The sequence below is a fragment of the Papio anubis genome, chromosome 8 (genome assembly GCF_008728515.1).
Source record: "Papio anubis isolate 15944 chromosome 8, Panubis1.0, whole genome shotgun sequence".
NCBI lineage: Eukaryota > Metazoa > Chordata > Mammalia > Primates > Cercopithecidae > Papio > Papio anubis.
The window spans coordinates 128,589,603-128,604,440 of NC_044983.1; the positions used below are offsets into that span (position 1 = coordinate 128,589,603).

The window sequence follows — 14,838 nt, forward strand, 5'->3', positions numbered from 1 at the left end:
CCCACCTGGTTCACAGATCCAGACTTTCTGAATGGAAAAGGCCATGAGAACCAGCCTGACCAAAGCCCTCACACTGCCAGCTTCAGAGTGGGAACCTGGGCCCCGCACTGCCCAAGGCCCCTTGGATGCAATGGTAGAGAGAATGCAAGTCTCTGAAATGCCTGCCTAGGGCTCCTCTGAAGACCCAGGAATTCCCAAGAACCTGGTGAAACACCTCTTAGAGGTCAGCCGGCAAGTGCGGGCCACCCTGAATCCACCCCGGATCCATCCCTTGTGCCAACACATGGCATTCCATGGGCGGATCCCGCTCTCCACTGGGGTGCTCTGGTCTGGGGCCCCAGCATGATTTTCCCCAGTAGATAACCAGCCCCACAAGAATGCCTTTATACAGACTTTGGAGTCTATGCTCCAGAACATTCTGAAAACAAAGTCGGTTTTATATTTGTGAGCATTCCTGGGCAGCTGCCAGCTTGGAGGCAGGAGGCATGAAAGGCCCGGGTCTGTTAGCCTTGCTAATTCAGCAGGTTTGTGGTCCCAAGACCCTGGCCTGTGGGACACCTCGCCTACACAGCCTAGGGAGCCTTCCAGAAACCCAGGGCCCTGTCAACGCCATCCCTCATTCTGAGACTGAAAGGACTTCTCATGTCACAGGAGCTTCTTAGCATACCCTGCTCAGCAAAGCACGCCAGGGTGAAGTCAGGGGGCTCTCACTGTCCCCCCAGGTGGGTTCAAGCAGTCCTATCTGTGAGCTTCATCAAGCAGGTAGCTTGTTCTTTTCTCTACCTCTAGCTCCCAGCATGAGAGACTCTCCTAGGCACAGTCAGGCTGCAACTCCCTCTCTCAATAAATGAGCAATGTAGCTCAACAGCCATGCTTTCAGTAAAATTCACTTTTAAATTCTCGCTAAACCCCAAGAGTGCAATGTCTGGAAAACAAATTCTACATTTAAAAGGACTCAACAAACGCTGTGGTTCAGTCCAGTTTTGTCAGTTCTCTTTGGCTTCCAGAAACCATGATCACACTAGGATATGGTGTCAGCCTCCACCAGCTCTCTCCTTCTCCAGAACACACAAGAGAGAAATGTCCACCTTCCCCGTTTCCTCTATCTGGTGAAACCTCTTCACGCTACCCGGCACCTTTTTCCTTCCTACAGCTTAGCTTCCCAGACCACAAGAGGCAAGGGGCTGAAAAATCGCTGTGTCTCCTAGAAATATCAAGTTCTTGAGCATCTGCTTTTTTGAGCTGGTGGGGCCTTCTCTGACCCAACCCCCTCAGTGCTAAAGGCCTTTGGGAAGTCTAGAGATAAAACTGCCGAGGATGATCACAAGACATATCTAAACTAGGGGGGATTTTATCTCCCAGGGGACATTTGGCAATGTCTGGTGACATTATTTATTGTCCCCCAAATGATTCCATTGATTTTGAACCATTTAGGAAGCGTCCTAGACTCTGAAGTCTGCGGGGAGACTGGATAAAGCTTTGCACTATTCTGGGGGGACTGTGGGGGCTGCAGACCTGAAGGAGCCTGCATGTTGGCCGCGCCCTGCAATACCAAGGCCGCATGAACCAAGGACTGCAGAAGGTGCTTTCTGCGGGGTGACCCAGCCAGCTGCTGGCGGTCCACCACCCGGGCAGGAGGAGAGCGGCTCCCTCACCTCAGTTCTCCCAAGTTGGGCCCGTCAAGCAGCCCTTACCTTGTCCCTGAAGCCTCAACCAAAAAACTTTTCAAACTTTATTTGCAGGAGCTTTTGTCCAAAGGAAATCATGTAAGGAAGTTCAACATTTTAAAATGTTAAAAAAATAAATATTTAAATATTTAAAAAGCCAAGGTGCTTCGGCTGAAGCCAGGAAAAGGGGCCTGAACCCCACTCCACCTGGGACTTGGCTCTCTACAATCTGCCCCCACCAGCCCCCATGCCACCAGGCTGGCCCTCAAACAACATCTGAGTTCTGGGAAGCAGGTTGGAAAACTCAGGATTTATTCAGAGGTTTCTTCCTACACTAGGTTCTATGTGCCCAACATGGAGCTCAGAACAAAACTAACACCAGCTCTGGTGATGAGACCGGCTATGGGACCCAGGTGGGGATCATGAGCTAACAGACCCAGCTCCCGCCCCCACGGAGCTCACAGTCCTGAGGGGACAGGCGCTCCCTCGGGCTCACTCATCAGGCTGCGTCTGGGCTGTGTCCACTGTCCTGTCTGTCCCCCTGGAGGGCAGAGCGGATGCTGTCTGGACAGCATCCAGGACAGTATCTGTGCCTCCTGGACAGAGATCCTCAGCTCAGTACTGCTGACATTTGGGCCCCGCAAGCAGCCTCTGCCTTAGGGGCTGCCCTGAGCATGGGAAGAGGCTCAGCAGCATCCCTGGCCTCTGCCCACCACATGCCCACAGCATACACCCCAAGCTGTGACCAGCAAAAGAATCTGCAAACGTTGCTAAATGTCCCCTGGTGCGACATCCACCCTCCTTTGGAACAGCTAATTTTAGTAATTCCTAGTAGGTAACAGTATCCAGAAAATGTCAGTTGGATGCATTCTTATTTAATCTAGTGCACGCACACACACACACTCTCAAATGCACTCACACATCCTCTCACCCTGACACACTTGCAAACTTTCCTTCTCACACTCATTCTCACACTCACACACTTATAGTCACACATACATTCTCACACACTCATTCTCACACACTCACACATTCTCACACACTGAGACACTCTCACTTTCATGGGTTCTCACATTCACAGTCATTTATACTCACGCGCACTCACACGCACACACGCACCCCCCACCACCTTCATTCACGGAGGAGGAGGCTGGGCCCAAGCGGCTGCCGCTGTCCTGAGCTCACCCCGCTGGCTGCAGCACAGGGGCTGGAGCAGAGCCAGGTCCGATGTTCACAGCCTTCCTTCACTCCGCTCTCCCCAAAACACTTGTTCTGGGATTCAAAGTCACCACCTGAGAATCACGGAAGGACCCAGTTCTGGCAGAAGACGCTGACTTCTGGTGTCTGTGATCTCCTTCTACCAGCAGGAAATGGCAGGTGATACGTGACCTGGTTTGGGGGCTCGGGCTGGTGCCTCCACTCCTGCTCCCTCCCGCCGGGCACCTGAGGCCCTCATGGCTTAGCAGGTGTGGCAGGTGGAGCCTGTCCCTGGGCTTGAGGTCCTTGCTGGACTCCAGTCCCTACCCCTTCCCTCTGCCTCGTGCAAAGTCCTAATCACAGAACATTGGGGCCCACTAGAAAGCATCTAAGTGGTCCTCTAACAGGCGGGGTGGCAGGGCAGGGCCACACGCAGCACAGCGGGGGACCCAGGGCTGACTCCTAGCCCACCTGCCCTGCCTTTGGAGTGGCTTGGGACTGACAAACCGTGTCTCCATCTCCAAGGCCATCTTTGCTCCCTAAGAAGCACAGAGGACACCCCTCCAGCAGGTCTCCTTCAGCTAAAACCCAGCTTAGCGCCAAAAACAGGGCTCCAGGTCACAGCACCAGCTGCCAGCCTGACTTGTATCTCCACTTCTTCCTTTCCCATCCACCTGCCTGGGAGGAATTCCGAGAAGACCAGAGAAGTGAAAGGTAGCCAGGAGCTGGGGGAAGGCTTGCCGATCAGATGCTGGTGTTACCATTTATTAGCTCTGTGATCCTGCATAATTTATCGAATCTCTTTTTTAAAATGTATTCTTCTTTTTGTTTTTTAGAGAGACAGGGTCTTGCTATGTTGCCCAGACTGGTCTCGAACTCCTGGGTTCAAGTGATCCTCCTACTTCGGCCTCCTGAGTAGCTGAGATTACAGGCATAGGCCACCATGCCTGGCTATCTAATCTCTTTGCCTCAGTTTGCTTGTCTGTCCGTGGGTATGCTAACTCCTGCTCCCAAGGATCAGCAGTGCGGCTTAAATTCAAGAGTGGCGGGGAGAACCTGGCAAACAGCTGCTTAATTCATCAGCATACTTTCCTTTCAGGGTTGCCTTGGAGATGTCAGGACATCTGTGAGGACGCGACCTGGGTTTCAGTCCTAGAGTCCCAGTAAGGAGAGGGACACACAGAAAATGTTCAGCAAATTGCCACCAAGGTTTCTGATTATCAGGCCCAGTGCACCACCACTAGGGCCCTCCTCTCCACCAGCACTGTCTGTCAATGAGTAACGAGGGCCCAAGAGGGGCCACACAAATACCTTTCCGGTCCAGCAGACCCAGGAGAGTCAGTGGAGAGCTGGATCACAGGTTCCAGGCAAAGTCAAGGCTAGGATCTGCCTGAGGAACAAAAGAACATGACCCGTGACCCTGGGGCCTGGGGGGGCAGTGGGCACAGGCCTCTTGGGTAATCTGAAGCCACTTGAGAACTGTTCAATAGCTCCTGGGGGACTGAGGGGACACACAGAGCCTGTGATTCCCAAAAACCTGAGTGGGGCAGCAGGAACGCTGGCCTAGGAATCAGGGCATGGGGACCCTGCCACCTTCCTATTCCATGACTCTGAGCAAGTCACTTCCTCTCTGGGCCTTGGTTTCTCCATCTGTAAAGTAGGCACAGTGTATGTCTATGGAGATCACGCTGTCCACAGCAAACTTATAGGCAAACGGAAACCCAGGCAGGAAGGTGCTTCACAAAGACAAAAGGGCCACGGGGTCTTACCAAGGCCCTGCTGGGCTCAGTTCTGGCCAGATTAGCCCTGCACCTTGGACCAAGGCCCCCACTTCTGCCGGCCTCAGACTCCTGTCTGTTAAGACTAGAGCCTTGCCCCAGCTCTGCCACCCATCTGCACACCCTCTTGAGCAAACTCTCCTGGGCCCCCAGAACTCCCACAGGGTGAGGCTGAAGGGGTATCCAGCAGAGAAACATCCATGATCTGTTCTAGAAGTTCCAGGTTCCACCCGCCACGAAGAGCAGCCACAGGAAGGCAACAATATAACCCTACACAGACACACCACAAAAACAGCACCAGGAACAGTATCTGCAGCACTAACTGGGTTCTAAACCCCGTACTTCCTTTAAGCCTCACAGAAACCCTAGGAGGGAGGTGCCAGCATGTCACCATTTAACAGATGAGGAAACTGAGGCACCAAGAGGTTAAGATCTGTGCCCCAGGCCAGCAAGCATCAAGCTGGCACAGGTTAAAGCAACCTTAAAGGGAACGCTGAAATGACCTCAACATTGTCCTAAATATATCCATAGTCCTTACCACCACCCATGGCCCAGATGCAACGTTGTAAGGTGGGCTGCCTGTGACCGTGAGGCTTTCAGCATGTGGAGGTCAGCTGGGACAGTCACATGCCTCTCCTCCGCTCTGCAGCCGCCACTGAGCCACCATGAGTAGGTTTGAGCTTTTGGCAAAACCAGCGTCTTGGCAAAACCAGCGTCTTGAACTTTTCTCCCTTCACAACACCCAGACGGTTCTGTTTTCTGCTCCCCCATAGCACCTTCCTAAGATGGCCAACTCAATGCTTTGGAAAAGCGTTCACTCAGCACACTGTTTCACTTGCTCCTCAAGACGGTTCCCCCAGGAGAGCTTGGGTATTATACCCAGTTCCCAGACGGGTAACCTGAGGCTCAAAAACAAACACAAAGGCCCACTTGACTTCCAAAGGCCACATGTCTAGATTCCTCCCTGCGGAGGGAAAGGTGAAAATCTCACTGGTTTGCTGTGGGTGCAGGTGTGGCACTCGCTCCCCTCGGGGGAGGGCAGACAACAGTCCCCTGGAGGCCTTCAGTGAAGCAGATAAAGGGAGGACAGGCGGGAATTGTTGACAAGTGTAGCATCGATTGTCACCAACAGCAACTGGCCCAGATTCCACCCTCCATAGCATGCCTGGTTTCAAGGCCACGTGAAAGCCAGTGTTCTCTCCAGCACATTGGGCTCTTTACAGAACAGATTTTAAAAGCAGGGGAAAAAATCAATGTGTGCTATGACTGTTTGCTATAGCAGCTTCCCCAGAAAATTGCCCAGAACAGCACCGTTTCTGCCTGAACCTCAAGGAAAACCACCTTGGACAGACCCTGGATGGCCCTGCCTTACTGTGAATACATTCCTTTGTCATTTCTCTGCCAAAACAGATTTTGAAGTCAAGCTACAAAGCAGTTCATGGGCTCTCTTGGTGTTTTCTGGACCTTTTGAAACTCAAGGCCCTGGGGAGGGTGAGGAAGTTGGCAGTCTTCAAGCACTGTCTTTCTTATCTAATCAACTCAGCAAACAATATGGGTGGATTCATCGGACCTTCAAGAAAGTTCCCTAGTTTAGAGGTTAGGGAAATGTATCAGAGCAATCAAAATCAAGGAAACAGTGCAAATGGTACACAGAGAACAAAACCACACTAGGAACTCCTCGAGGGCCCCTGTGCTTTGCAGTGGACCCTGAAACCCAGGATGCATCAGTGATGTTTGATATTCAAGGAATGAATAAGGGATCACTAAGAAGGTGAACCCCACTGCCTCCCTCTCAAACAAGCCAAAGCTGCATTCACTCCCTGGGTGTGGGTCCAGAGGGGCTGGAGGCGACACTGAACTTGTGTGTGTTCAGCTTGAGCACAGCACCAGGGAGATCCGAGAGAGTGTCCCAAACACAACAGCAGGAAGAGGGAGGTGTCAGGAATCTCGTCAGGGCCCACCTCTTTTCTGCAATACAACCGAGATCTTCCTGGAGATTCTCAGTGGAGTTTCGGCAGTTCGAGTAATTTGTTTGGCAGAGAGAAGATGACCGTCTGAGGGGATGAGGTGAATAACTGGAAGTCCAAAGGAGGACACTGGTCTCCTTAGAGGATTACTCTGTGAAATCTGCGAGACAGGCATGAGCTGCGCTGGATGGTCTGAGATAATTTGTGGACATCACACAAACAGAGCCAGTGTTAGCAGAGGACGAGGAAATGGATCCCTCATACAGAACCCTTTGTCCCGAGATGGGATGCTGGCCACGCTAACAGAATCCTTTTCCAGAATGGTCTTGCAGTTTCCACCCTCCGGAATGGTCCTCCGATCTCGTCTACGCAAGGTGGTCCAAGTTACTTCCTTAATCAAAGGAGGTGTCCTTTCACCACCACTAACACAATACCTACTAAGGACAGGCTCTCAGGTTTCATGGGGAACATGAGCAGGTCCCAGGAGGGACCCAACCCAGCCTCCCCTCCAGTAGGGGACAGCCAAGGAGGCCTTTCTGGAGAAAGGAGGAGAGTCCCACAATTAAAAAAGGAGGAGGGAGAGGTGGTAAGCATTCCCAGCTGAGAGAGGCCACAGACCCAACTCTAAAATGGCCCGCCCACATCCACGTTTGAAGAGGGCTACTCAGAACCTTCTTAGGTTCCATGGGGGTGGGGCTGAGGGTGAAGACAGGAGAACAGGATGGAGACCTGGGCCCCCACCCACCTCTCTTTAAACAGAACTCTATCCATAGTTAAAATGTATAGCTGCAGAAAGGCCCCCGCGGACTTACAGAAAGGAAAGATTAAACTGCTGGGGAGGGCACTCAAGGCCCCCAGACTGTTAAGGAGCCTCACTTTCTACCATCTCAGTTCAGGAACACCGGCTGAACTCAAAAGGTCAGAGATGGAGCCCAGGCAGGCAGGGGGTAGGCAGGTCTGTAAACAATGTTAGGTAGGAAAGTCAAAGATCTGGGTCAAAAAAAGACCTGTTATGGCCCCGATTGTGTAATCCATTCCCATTCTGTAGTGCTGGGGCTGATACCCCACCCGAGGGGGCCCAGGTTTCTTTTCACATGGCCCCCACCCCGAGAACGTGGCTCCACGTTGGCACCTACTCATGGCCCTCTACTTCTGCAACCGCCTTCCTGTGGGGCCTCAGTGTCCCCAGCCCTTCTGCGCACCTGCCTGGGCCAAGTTCTCAGCCAAGACCGCTATCTAGCCTGCCTCTGTCTCCAAGTTGAAAGATAAAAAGCCAAGTGGACACGCAGGCCTTCCACCACACAGCCATCAAGAGAGGCAGGAAGAGCAGCCTGGGGTGGATCCAGGAAATCAAACTCATTCTCAAAACGTGGGCCCAGAGGGTGTGGGCAGCCTCCAAGGGCAATGTTGGAGTGTGGAAAAGGCTCAGGAGGCTCACCTTGGCCAGAACCCCACTCACTGGACTCTGGACACAAGAGTCACCAGCCTGAGCCTCAATGTTCTGACCTGAGAGGTGGAAAGAATGTCTTCTACCTCAGTTAGATGATGTGATGCATTGAACCTCCAAGGCACTGTAGCAAAGAAGAGCCATTTACTGAGCACTAATTCCCAGGCACTGCAGACACAGGGTGGCCTGAAGGTACAGTGGCATGCATGGCCACACCTTCCTTTCTTCTCTCCCCTGTAGTTCCAGAGCAGAAGTACTCAACTCTGGCTGCCTGCAGGATACCCGACTCCCAACCCAGCCAAGGGAGCTTTGAAACAATAGGGTATCCCCTGATGGAGACAGAATCGCAGGAGACTGGGCATGGAAATGTGCATTTCAGAAGAGGTTCTCACGACACTATTATGCAACCTACATAAGCTTAGCAAAAAGCAAAACCTAGGTCAAGCATTTGCAGGCACTTTCACAGCCTTGGGTAGGTTTAGGACAAAGGGCCCCAGACTCTGCTTGCCAAGAAGATGCCTTGAGAATGTCTTCTGTGGGTGTTCCTGACAACAAACACCTACACACTGTTTTCCACATGCTGGGTGCTGTTCTCAGTTTACACAGATTAATAGTTACACATCCTGATGACACCATGTCTGTTACTCTCATTTTACAGAAAAGCAAACTGAGGCATGGAGCTCCTGATTGCCCTTTCATTCGATCCCTATTTCTTCAGGCGCCCCAACATGTTGCCATGGAAAAAAAACAAAGGCTCTGAAGTCCAACTGCCCGGGTTCAAACTCTGGCTCTCCCACCTGAGCCATATGGCTACAGGCAAATCCTGAAACTCTCCTGGCCTCAGTTGCCTCATCCACTCAGTGGAGCAATACGGTCCAGGCAGCGTTCTTGTGAGGATGAAGGCCGATGAAGGGAGACAGTGGCTGTTCCGGAGGGAGAGGGACGCCGTGTCCCTCCCTGGCCTTCCTTCCAGGCTGAGTCAAACCTGAACTCTGCTTGAGTCGTAGATGCTGAGTCATCACGCTTTCTCTCCCAGGACAGGGCCTTTGAGTCACGTCTGGAATGGGATTCTCTGGGGTTGGGTCCCAAGGAAGAACTGCAGCTTTGGGCCATCAGAAAAACACAATGCCATCTTTCTTTCAGGGCCATGTGAAGGCAAGTTCAGGCCAGTGGGTTTCAATGTACCCCGGGGGGAGGGCCCTCAGCTCAGTTGAAATCTGTCTTCCGTCATGGGGGGGCAGCCCCCATTCAGTCAAAGGCCAACTCAGGGGGCTGCAGCCTCTACGCCCCTGCTCTTCAGGCTGGCTTTACTAATCTCTCAAAAATACCTGATTTACATTTTTAAAAAAATCATCCCACTCTGCCCCTTTCGCCTCAAAAGTTTCCTCGACAGAAACTCAGTGAAGATGCAATTTCCTTTTGCCCCTCCATAGCAGGCAGGCAAAATCCTGTCAGGAACCCTTTCCACTGCCTTCAGTCCCACCCAGGAGCCTCCCACAAAGCTGAGCTCCAGCTCAGCTCGGCCTGCGCACATCCCTCCCCATCCCTGTGCCTCATTTTCCATCTGTAAAATGGGAAGAAGTTGGACTAGGTCCTGTGTGAGATTTTTTACTCCATTCCAAATGATCAAACCTTGTTGCTCCAAAACAACTTCTTCAGGAGTAGAGACTCAGACACTCCAGGGTCCCTCAAAAGCCAAATCCAACACCTCCACCCATGCACAGTCTATTACCTTGCCTGAAACTCAACCTGCTGGTTCACAGAGAATGGGGCAGAAGACCCAGAGCCATCCACTTCATCCCATGTGCATATTTCAACTCCTCCCACCTGCCAGGCACTGGGCCAGGGGCCAGGTTACAGGGCGAGGCAGGCAAATCCTTCCCCTTGCCCAGATACAGCTTACATTCTCGTGGGAGACACGGTCCTGCAAAGCTAAGAAGTCACGGGTCAGGAGAACACCCCGTTTTCCATCCACACTGAAACCCTCTCTCTCCCTTACACCTTCCTCCATCCCCCACTTTGTGCCACCCCAGCCTGGGGCTGGCTCTGCCGCCACACACACCACACAGAACTGGTCTGTGTCTCCAGCTGTGTGTCTGTCTTCCCCACCAAAAAGCAGCCCTTCCAAGACGGGCGCTGGGGTTTGCCCCCACTGCACCTTGCTTATTTCAATCACATTTGTGAAACTCAATAAGGACGCCAGAATTTCTAAACAGGAAGAGTCTAGACTGAAAAATTCACCTTGAAACTGCATTTCTGCAGCAAGAACAGGGGGTTTGTATTTAGATATGTTCATTTGATGCAGCTTAGGAGAAGGTCCCGCGCAGCTGATGGCTATTATAAGGATGTCTACCGCCCTCCTGCCTGGCCACTGGCTGACCTCTGAATCTTAGATATTTCCCAGTAGCTTAAAGAAACCAAGCAAACTAAAGTGTCCCCAGCGTCCGTGAGGAAGGGTTGTTCTTGGGTGGGCATAAGATAACCAAGAGCCCTGCCTCCCCCACCCGCTGCCAGGCATCTCCCACTTCCAAGCCACAAAGGCGTGCTGTTCAGGACCCCCAGGGACAGCAGGGACAACAGGCAGGGAGGTATGGGGGAGGGGTGGGAGTAAGGAACCGACCCACTAAATTCCAGCTCCAGCTACTAATTTGACAGAGGCGTGACAGCGTGTTTCCCCCAGAACCAGCCGCATTCCCCACGCCCAGCCCGAATCTCCTCCCGAGGCTGAATCAGAGACCGCGGCGGATCCCCCAGGAACGTCGGAGTAATTCCAGCTGTTCTCCCCCCTTGGAGAGCAGGAGCAGCCAGCACCGGAGGCAGGGGAGGGGAGGAAAGCGGGGAGGGTGGGCGGAGGCGAAAATGACGCCACTCCTAGCTCCAGCCAGCTCAGGGGCCGCCAAATGTCCGCGAGACCCCTCTCGCCCAGGCCACTTCTCCCACGCCGCCGCTGCTCCAATCGCGGGTTCCTCCGGGGGCGCACCCTGCCCAGCGGCGCTCACAGACACTTGCTCCCACTCGCGTGCTGCACTGTGACACACCCTGGACCCTCCCCCCAACACACGTTTACACTCACACGCACACCGCCCTGTGTGTGCTACGGGACTGAAGCGCCACCAGCCTCTCGGATCTACGCCCGTTCCCGACCCAGTCTGTGAGCCAGACACACCCACGCCCCCTTCTCCAGCCTCCTCGCCAGCGCCGCTCACCTCTACCATCCCCATCTACACACTCGCGCTCAATCTCTCCGTTCCCAAACACACACACCCACACCCACACACACACTCCCCTAGTCCCTTCTGCACCCACGTCCAGCGCGCAACCCTGCCAACGGCGCCAGCTGGGATTCGGAGAGGAGGCCAGGAAATGCTATCCTGGCGTTTTCGGGCCGTCTCATCACCCCATATCCGCAGCTAGCGGGGAGATGAATGGGAATCTTTCTTTTCCTCCCTTTCCGTAATTGAACACCCCCAACTTCAGCGGTGTCTGCACCCAAAGCCCCTTCGCGCCCGCGCCCCTGGGTGGCCGCACACTTGCAGCTCCGGGGCGCTTACTCCTGGGGTCCGAGGGGCTACAAAGGGCGGTCCCGGCGCTCCAACGGCATCGCACGGGCGGCCCCTTTCTGCTCCGCGTCGCGCCCGGGAGAAGAGGGCGCGGGCTTACCTAACGCGAGGGAGAAAAGAAAGGACGGTGCTGAGGCTGGCGGCGCAGCGCCCCGCGGAAGCCGAGGGCGGAGGGTGAGCTGGCAAGCTTGAGCGCGAGCGGTGAGCCAGACGAGGTTTGTTTACGTCCCGGCGAAGGGCGACTTTATAGGCACCGCGGCCCCGCCCCCGCGCCTCGCCCCTCCCAGACCCTCGCGGTCCCCGCACGCAGCCGGGACACACCCCTTCCCCGCTCCCTCCTCCCAGGCGCGTAGGGCTGGGCTGGGGCAGCGGCGCGGCGGGCGCCCACTGGAGCCGCCGCCTGTTGCGCAAGCCTTCGTAGGGGCGCGGCCGGGAGGGGCATCGGGGCCCGGGTTGTGGGTCGGCTCTGCAGTCCCCTCCGAGTCCGGGTCCTCGGCCTGTGCAGCGGGTGCGTATGCCCTGCCCGGAGGAGCTGTTTGTGTGCTTGTGCGTGTTCATGTGCGCGCTCGTGCGTGTGCATGTGGACTTCCTTGTGTCTCCGTGTGGGCGGAGGCCCCCCAGCTCTGCCTCAGAGTTTCTTCTAGCGCCGCGCCCTGAGCGACTCCCTTCACTTCCTCCGGGTCTCACCCGCTCGGCTCCCCAGCCGGATTCAGCTGCCTGCCCAGCAGCTGCCTTCCCTTTCGCCAGATAGGTTCCCTCCCATTCTCACCCTTCCTTGTCGCGAAAGCTCTCGCTGAAATCCTCGCTGCGGTTTAATCCCGTCCATCTTGCCCACCGCCGCCCAGCACCCAGCGCCTCCCCTTCCCCTCATCTTCCCAGTTCTAAGCACACTCACTGTACCTTGCCCACTAGGCTCTTCTCTCCTGCCCCACAAACCCAGATGGGAGGGTTCTCACCCCTTCCTATTCTGATTTCCTGAACTTTCAAGACACACCCTTTCCAACCTTAGCACTGTCCTGCTCTGCTGCTCTGTTTGTAACTATTGCCTGCATGTTCTCATCTGGCCAAAGAAACCAGCAATTCTCAACCCCTACTGCACATGAGACGCCCCAGAGGAGCCGCCAAAATTAATAAATAAATAAATAGATAATAAAAAGAGAGATGGACTCCAGAAAGGTTTAATCAGAATCTCAGGGGGTGCAAACCAAGTGGGCATTTGGGGTTTTTACAAAGCTACCCAGGTGGCTCCTGACGTGCAGCCAGGTTGAGAAGCACTGCATGGAGGAACATGATTTTATGAATAAAGGAAGCCTGACTCATAGCTGGCACCGTCATTGTCCTCAGGCTACCTGCCCAGCGTTGAATTTGCCACTGAGCCCAGGACCAGACCCAGGGCAAGCTCAGGTTACCCTCCCTGCCCCGCCACAGACACATACGCGCGTGCGCACACACACTTCCTGCTGAATTGTAAACCTCTTTTCTATGCCAACCCATGCTGTCTCCAAGGCAGGGGCCATGGCTCTCCTCTGCATCCCACATGCCTCCCTAGGCCCTTAAACTGATTTATTATGTCATTCCACAAGGAACAGAATTGAGCTGCTCTTATGAGCTGGGTCCTGTGCTCTGCCACTGGGAAAGGACTGAAAAGGCAAAGACATTTTCTACAGGTGCATAGCATATACAGCCCCAAGATGCAGTTTCTCCATCCATACAGCGTGGTAGAGCTGAGCTCATTCATTCCCTAACTATATTAAGGACCTACTATGCCCAGGCACCATTCTAGACCCTGGGGACATGATCATGAACAACAACAACAACAGCAACAACAAAAATGTGCATCTCTGGGAGCCATCACGTTGTCTAAAGACCCTCCCAGATCAAGCAGTCTGTGTGCCTGTTTTCTTTTAGCCAGCTTCCACATACCCATTCTCCCGTAGGCTCCCTCATTGTGGCGATTTATTGAGTGAACACCTTTGACTTTCTATCTGCTAAAGATACAAAAGTGTCAAGTTCAAAAGTGCGGAGTGTCAAGATAAGGAATGTCAAGTTCAAAAGCGCAGGGAAGGCAGCCCACTTCTTCAGTAACAAATGAAACTCCTACTGCATGGAAATGCAAGGGCATTTTGCCAGGGGAGGCCCTTGCCTGTCTGTTAGAAGGGGTCCTCAGGACAGAACGCTAAGAGCAGCCCAGACTTGCAGCTTGAAACCCCGAGGAGGATGCCTGGTGGGAGGCTGGGCTTGTGTGGGAAGCCTCACCTTCTGGAAGACCATTAGCATTGAATAAGTCAGAGGACAGAGGAAGGAGAGTGGAGTGAAGAGAAAAGAGCTGAGAGGGGAGGCAAGAATTTGAGCAGTGGAACACAATTTTCCAAATGATGGTATTCTAAAATCAGAGTCCACATCACCTTGGAGAAGGCCTGAGGAAGACACCATTTGGATTCCACACTCCCCTCCCTCAGCCCAACACAGCCAATTTTCCTTCCCCATTGAAAAGGATGTTTTCTTCCACTGAGCACCAGATGAAGTCGTTTTCTCAAGTTTAGTTAAGTGTCACTCCACAGGAGAAAGACTGTCTTTAGTACAGGTCTGGATGCACATAAAGCATAGAGGATGCCCACCCTATGCAGGGGCTCCTTTCTGGGACCTGGGAGCTGCATGCACCTCCACATCCCCCACCCCAGCCAGCTGAGGAGGCAGAAGCTCACGGAGCTGAATGTGGGTGCAAACGCACTGACTGTTTACAGTATTCCTCTTTCTCGCTGGTCAGCAGTAGAATCAGATTTGCTTAGTAAATGCACACGCGCTGCAAATCCGTCACAGGATGAGGTTGGATTTTCTGGACTGATGTCCACTGGAAATTTCTACTTAACAACACCTTAGATTTTATACCAGAATATTCTAACTAAATGTTCCAAAAATGACCATAGGAATCACCTATTCCCAAATGTCTTTCTTAAAACTCGTGGGGTACTCGGGGTTGGGAGAGACCAAGATGCAGCGGGGATTCATGGGGAAGAACCCAGTGGTCTGTGGCCCCAACACCAACTTCACCACTTATGAGCTGTAGTACCTGAGGCAAATTACTCCACCTCTCTGTGCATGGGGGAAACGAATGAGAGAAACCGTCAGGCCTTTCAATCACAATTTATGGGCCTACTGCTGCAGACCATCATCTTTTCTGCTGTCAAAATGAAAAAGTGTCCCTAAAAAGTGAGTATCTTC

General features: G+C 53.5%; 1 protein-coding gene across 3 annotated transcripts in view; it reads right to left on the reverse strand.

Annotated features, from left to right (window-relative positions):
* NDRG1 (N-myc downstream regulated 1) overlaps nt 1-11,839 on the reverse strand; it is a 59,878-nt gene extending 48,039 nt beyond the window's left edge. Inside the window, exon 1 of one of the 3 annotated variants that reach the window (XM_003903183.4) lies at nt 11,717-11,839. The gene's annotated coding sequence lies outside the window, so the exon portion shown is untranslated. Of the gene's footprint in view, nt 1-2,852; nt 3,031-11,716 lie in introns of those variants that run through there. The other 2 variants (XM_009213627.4, XM_009213626.4) reach the window with 2 other exon arrangements.
* Between the last annotated feature and the right edge of the window lie 2,999 nt (nt 11,840-14,838).